Source organism: Cryptomeria japonica, unplaced genomic scaffold (genome assembly GCF_030272615.1).
Source record: "Cryptomeria japonica unplaced genomic scaffold, Sugi_1.0 HiC_scaffold_228, whole genome shotgun sequence".
NCBI classification, from domain to species: domain Eukaryota; kingdom Viridiplantae; phylum Streptophyta; class Pinopsida; order Cupressales; family Cupressaceae; genus Cryptomeria; species Cryptomeria japonica.
Window position 1 is genome coordinate 223464 of NW_026729050.1, and position 6537 is coordinate 230000.

At 63.0% G+C, this 6537-nt stretch overlaps 1 non-coding gene across 1 annotated transcript; it reads left to right on the top strand.

The window, feature by feature from the left end:
* Nucleotides 1-690: 690 nt before the first annotated feature.
* On the top strand, nucleotides 691-809 carry LOC131868991 (5S ribosomal RNA). The gene has a single exon (XR_009367388.1). It is a non-coding gene; the product is annotated as a 5S ribosomal RNA (ribosomal RNA).
* Nucleotides 810-6537: the final 5728 nt, after the last annotated feature.

Genomic DNA, 6537 nt, shown 5'->3' on the forward strand with positions numbered 1-6537 from the left:
GAGGTCGTTTCTTGTCCGGTTGCCCTGTCTTCGACCTGGGAACCCAATTTTGGTCCTCGGGTCCCATTTTTTTTTGTCTCGCATCCCACTTTTGGCCTGTGGCCTTTTCGGGGTCGATTCTCGTTTTGGGCATCAGAGCATGTTTCTTCTCCTAAAACCCAATATTTGTTTATTAAGTCTCGGAACACATTTTTGTTCTCGTGGACCCATCATGGGTCTTGGAACGCATTTGTGGTCCTTGGGTCCCATTTTGCATCCCGAAACTTGTGTTTTGGTGCTTGATCCCTATTTTGGGTGCCCACCTTGCACCAAGTGCGCACCCGGGGCAAACCGAGCGCCTTGGTGCACCGGGGCAAGATCGAGCGTGCACCCGAGGCGCCCCGAACATGCACCAAGGTGCACTCGGCCCACATGTGAGCGCAGGTCGTTGCGCCCGAGGTGGTGTGTGGGCACCGCGTTGCAGACGGGACACTGCACGCACACGACGCCCCGTCCAGGTGCACGCACGTAGGCCGGGCCGGGTGCACACCCGACGCCCTAGCAAGGTGCGCGCACCCGGGCAGGGCTCACACTTGGCGAACGGGGCGCACTTCGCGAGGGAGGGTGTGCACCTCGACGGGGGTGGGTGGCCGGGGTGGATTCGCACGTGGGTCGCGGTTTGCTAAGTACACACTGCGACAAGCTCATAACGGGTGCGATCATACCAGCGTTAGTGCACCGGATCCCATCAGAACTCCGCAGTTAAGCGCGCTTGGGCCGGAGTAGTACTGGGATGGGTGACCTCCCGGGAAGTCCCGGTGTTGCACCCTTTTTTAGTTTTTCGCCGGGCGTCGCAATGCTATTTGAATAAACCTTTTGCCCGTTTGCGTTCTCGTCGGGGCCGGGCCGGGCCGGGGTGCGCTGCCCGCACTACCGCGCGCGCGGGGGGCGACACCGAGCGCGCACCCGAGGCGCCCCGAGCACACAGGCCACGGTGCAACCCGGGCGTTGTGCGCGCACCCCGGTGCGCCCGAGGTGCTGCGCGCGCACCCAGGTGAAATCGGTGTGCACCTCGGCCAGTGCGCGCTCGGTCGAGTCGCGCACGTTGGCCAAGGTGCACGGTGATGTTTCTTACTCTAAGGTTCCGCACCAGACGCCCGGGACAGGTGAGCGAAGCTGGGCGGGGCCGGGTGCGCGGCCGGGGCAGGTGCACGCAGCTGGAGAGAGCTTTGGAGCACACCAGAGGTGCGCACCTTGGAGCACACTTCGGAGCGCACCAATGATGCGCTCCATTCAAAAGTTTCCTGAAAAGGCAAAAAAAGTTGAGATTATAGAATTTCCCACTTGAGAGATTGTAAAAAAAAAAAATTTAAAATGAAGGAAACGCGGGTGCCAAGGTGTGCGCGCCCGGGTGCGCAGCCCAGCCAAGGTGTGCGCACCAAGGCGCCCACCCTGGCGAAGGTGCACGCAAGGTGCGCACCCGAGGCAAACCGGACAATTAACCCAACTTTCGACTTCGCGCGCACCTGCGCACCTTGGAGCGCACTTCGGAGCGCTCCTTGGTGCGCACCAATCTTGGGCACCTCGGAGTGCACCATGGCGCCCACCAAGGTGCGCACCCGGGGCAAACCGAGCTCCGACTTCGTGCGCACCTTGGAGCGCACGAAAGGTGCGCACCATGGCGCCCACCAAGGTGCGCAGCCCAGCCAAGGCGTGCGCATCAAGGTGCGCACCCTGGCGAAGGTGCGCACCCGGGGCAAACCGAGCTCCGACTTCGTGCGCACCTTGGAGCGCACAAAGGGTGCGCAACCCAGCCAAGGTGTGCGCACCCCGGGCAAACCGAGCTCCGAATCGTGCGCACCTTGGAGCACACTTCGGAGCCCTCCTTGGTGCGCACCGATGTTGCGCACCTCGGAGCGCACCCGGGGAAAACAATGCAATTAACCCGACTTTCGACTTCGTGGGCACCTCGGAGCGCTCTCGGGTTCGCACCTCGGAGCACACCGAGGTGCGCACCTTTGATGCGCTGCCTTCACCAATTTCCAGAAAAGGCAAGAAAACATTGAGAAGGTGTGCGCACCGAGGTGCCCACCCTGGCGAAGGTGCACGCGAGGTGCGCACCCGGGGCAAACCGGGCTCCGACTTCGTGCACGCCATGCTGCGCACCTTGGAGGGCCATGGTGCGCACCTTGGAGCACACTTCGGAGCGCTCAATGGTGCCCAACCCAGCCAAGGTGCCCACCGCGGCGAAGGTGCACGCGAGGTGCGCACCCGGGGCAAACCGGGCTCCGACTTCGTGCACGCCGCACCTTGGAGCACACTTCGGAGCGCTCCTTGGTGCGCACCAGGGCGCGCAACCCAGCCGAGGTGCCCACCCCGGCGAAGGTGCACGCGGGGTGCGCACCCGGGGCAAACCGGGCTCCGACTTCGTGCACGCCATGGTGCCCACCGCGCCAAGGTGCACGCGAGGTGCGCACCCGGGGCAAACCGGGCTCCGACTTCGTGCACGCCGCACCTTGGAGCACACTTCGGAGCGCTCCTTGGTGCGCACCAGGGCGCGCAACCCAGCCGAGGTGCCCACCCCGGCGAAGGTGCACGCGAGGTGCGCACCCGGGGCAAACCGGGCTCCGACTTCGTGCACGCCATGGTGCCCACCGCGGCGAAGGTGCACGCGAGGTGCGCACCCGGGGCAAACCGGGCTCCGACTTCGTGCACGCCGCACCTTGGAGCACACTTCGGAGCGCTCCTTGGTGCGCACCATGGTGCCCACCAGGGCGCGCAACCCCGCCGAAGGTGCACGCGAGGTGCGCACCCGGGGCAAACCGGGCTCCGACTTCGTGCACGCCGCACCTTGGAGCACACTTCGGAGCGCTCCTTGGTGCGCACCAGGGCGCGCAACCCCGCCGAAGGTGCACGCGAGGTGCGCACCCGGGGCAAACCGGGCTCCGACTTCGTGCACGCCATGGTGCGCACCAGGGTGCCCACCGCGGCGAAGGTGCGCACCCGGGGCAAACCGGGCTCCGACTTCGTGCACGCCGCACCTTGGAGCACACTTCGGAGCGCTCCTTGGTGCGCACCAGGGCGCGCAACCCAGCCGAGGTGCCCACCCCGGCGAAGGTGCACGCGAGGTGCGCACCCGGGGCAAACCGGGCTCCGACTTCGTGCACGCCATGGTGCCCACCGCGGCGAAGGTGCGCACCCGGGGCAAACCGGGCTAGGACTTCGTGCACGCCGCACCTTGGAGCACACTTCGGAGCGCTCCTTGGTGCGCACCATGGTGCCCACCAGGCCGCGCAACCCAGCCAAGGTGTGCGCACCAAGGTGCACGCGAGGTGCGCACCCGGGGCAAATCGGGGTCCGGCTTCGTGCACGCCGCACCTTGGAGCACACATCGGGGCGCTCCCGGGTTCGCACCGGCGTTGCGCACCGTGGTGGGCACCTCGGAGCGCACCGTGGTGGGCACCTCGGAGCACACCAAGGTGGGCAGCGAGGTGCGCACCTTTGATGCGATGCCTTCACTAATTTCCATAAAAGGCAAAAAAAAACGAGATTTTAAAATTTCCGTTTTGAAAGATAGTGAGAAAAAGGGAATGCTGGTGCCATCTTGAGCCCGCCCTGGTGCGCAGCCCAGCCAAGGTGTGCGCACCAAGGTGCCCACCCTGGCGAAGGTGCGCGCCCGGGCAATTAACCCAACTTCCAACTTCGCGCGCGCCAGGGTGGGAGCGCACCCAACAACCGAGCCTGGGAAGAGCCAATGCGAGAAACCCCACCAAACGCTCTGACAAAAAAAGAGGGGGCGCTCCAGTAACCCCGCTTCGGAGCGCACCCTGGGCAAACCCAGCCAGGGTGCCCACCCCGGCCAAGGTGCAGGCGAGGTGCGCACCCGGGGCAAACCGGGCTCCGACAACGTGCACGCCGCACCTTGGAGCACACTTCGTAGCGCTCCCGGGTGCGCACCTCAGAGCACACCAAGGTGGGCAGCGAGGTGCGCACCTTTGATGCGCTGCCTTCACTAATTTCCAGAAAAGGCAAAAAAAAGAGGAGATTTTAAAATTTCCGTTTTGAAAGATAGTGAAAAAAACGGAACGCGGGTGCCATCTTGAGCCCGCCCTGGTGCACAGCCCAGGTAAGGTGCCCACCCTGGCAAAGGTGCGCACCCGGGCAATTAACCCTACTTCCGACTTCGTGCGCGCCAGGGTGGCAACCGGGCCTGGGAAGAGCCAATGCGAGAAACCCCACCAAACGCTCCGACAAAAAAAGAGGCGGCGCTCCAATAACCCCGCTTCGGAGCGCAGCCGGGGCAAACCCAGCCAAGGTGCCCACCCCGACGAAGGTGCACGCGAGGTGCGCACCCGGGGCAAACCGGGCTCCGACAACGTGCACGCAGCACCTTGGAGCACACTTCGAAGCACTCCCGGGTGCCCACCGGCGTTGCGCACCGTGGTGGGCAGCGAGGTGCGCACCTTTGATGCGCTGCCTTCACTAATTTCCAGAAAAGGCAAAAAAAAATGAGATTTTAAAATTTCCGTTTTGAAAGATAGTGAAAAAAACGGAACGCGGGTGCCATCTTGAGCCCGCCCTGGTGCGCAGCCCAGGCAAGGCATGCGCACCAAGGTGCCCACCCGCGGTGCACGCCCGGGGCAAACCGGGCTCCGACTTCGTGCAGGCCGCACCTTGGAGCACACTTCGGAGCGCTCCTTGGTGCGCACCATGGTGCCCACCAGGGCGCACCCGGGGCAAACCGGGCTCCGACTTCGTGCACGCCGCACCTTGGAGCACACATCGGAGCGCTCCCAGGTTCGCACCAGCGTTGCGCACCTTTGATGCGCTGCCTTCACTAATTTCCAGAAAAGGCAAAAAAAAACGATATTTTAAAATTTCCGTTCTGAAAGATAGTGAAAAAAACGGAACGCGGGTGCCATCTTGAGCCCTTCCTGGTGCGCAGCCCAGGCAAGTTGTGCGCACCAAGGTGCCCACCCTGGCGGAGGTGCGCGCCCGGGGCAAACCGGGCTCCGACTTCGTGCACTGCATGGTGCCCACCAAGGCGCGCAACCCAGCCAAGGTGCCCACCGCAGCGAAGGTGCACGCGAGGTGCGCACCCGAGGTGCACACCCGGGGCAAACCGAGCTCCGACTTCGTGCACGCCGCACCTTGGAGCACACTTCAGAGCGCTCCTTGGTGCGCACCAGGGCGCGCAACCCAGCCAAGGTGCTCACCCCGGCGAAGGTGCACGCGAGGTGCGCACCCGGGGCAAGCCGGGCTCGGACTTCGTGCACGCCGCACCTTGGAGCACACATCGGAGCGCTCCCGGGTTCGCACCAGCATTGCGCACCTTTGATGCGCTGCCTTCACTAATTTCCAGAAAAGGCAAAAAAAAAAAAAAAACGAGATTTTAAAATTTCCGTTTTGAAAGATAGTGAAAAAAACGGAACGCGGGTGCCATCTTGAGCCCGCCCTGGTGTGCAGCCCAGGCAAGTTGTGCGCACCAAGGCACCCACCCTGGCCAAGGTGGGTCACGGGGTGGGTCCTAGGGTGGGTAACGGGGTGGGTACTAAGGTGCGTGCCAAGGTGGGTCATGGGGTGGGTGCCAAGGTGGGCACCAGGGTGGGTGTGCACCAACCCTAGCCAGGGTAGGTCACGGGGTGGTTGTCGGGGTGGGCGTCAAGGAGCCAAGGTGGGTGGCAAGTAGCCAAGTTGCGTGCCAAGGTGGGTGTTGGGGTGGGTGCCAAGGATCCAAGGTGGGTGCCAAGGAACCAAGGTGGGTGTCTGGGTGGGTGCCGAGGTGGGAGCCAGGGTGGGTCCCAAGGTGAGTGCAAAGGTGGGTGCCAGGGTCAAGGTGAGTGCCAATGTGGGTTCCAAGGTGCCAGGGTCAGGGTGAGTGCCAATGTGGGTTCAAAGGTGCTAAGTTGGGTGCGAGGTTGGGTGCGAGGGTGGGTGGGTGCCAAGGTGTGCTAGGTGGAAGCCCGGGTGGGTCGGCATCCCATGGGTGTCGAGTTGGGTGCCTGATGGGTGCTTCTTGTCAAGTTTTAGTCGTCGGGACTCATTTCGAGCCTTAGAGGTCGTTTCTTGTCCGGTTGCCCTGTCTTCGACCTGGGAACCCAATTTTGGTCCTCGGGTCCCATTTTTTTTTGTCTCGCATCCCACTTTTGGCCTGTGGCCTTTTCGGGGTCGATTCTCGTTTTGGGCATCAGAGCATGTTTCTTCTCCTAAAACCCAATATTTGTTTATTAAGTCTCGGAACACATTTTTGTTCTCGTGGACCCATCATGGGTCTTGGAACGCATTTGTGGTCCTTGGGTCCCATTTTGCATCCCGAAACTTGTGTTTTGGTGCTTGATCCCTATTTTGGGTGCCCACCTTGCACCAAGTGCGCACCCGGGGCAAACCGAGCGCCTTGGTGCACCGGGGCAAGATCGAGCGTGCACCCGAGGCGCCCCGAACATGCACCAAGGTGCACTCGGCCCACATGTGAGCGCAGGTCGTTGCGCCCGAGGTGGTGTGTGGGCACCGCGTTGCAGACGGGACACTGCACGCACACGACGCCCCGTCCAGGTGCAC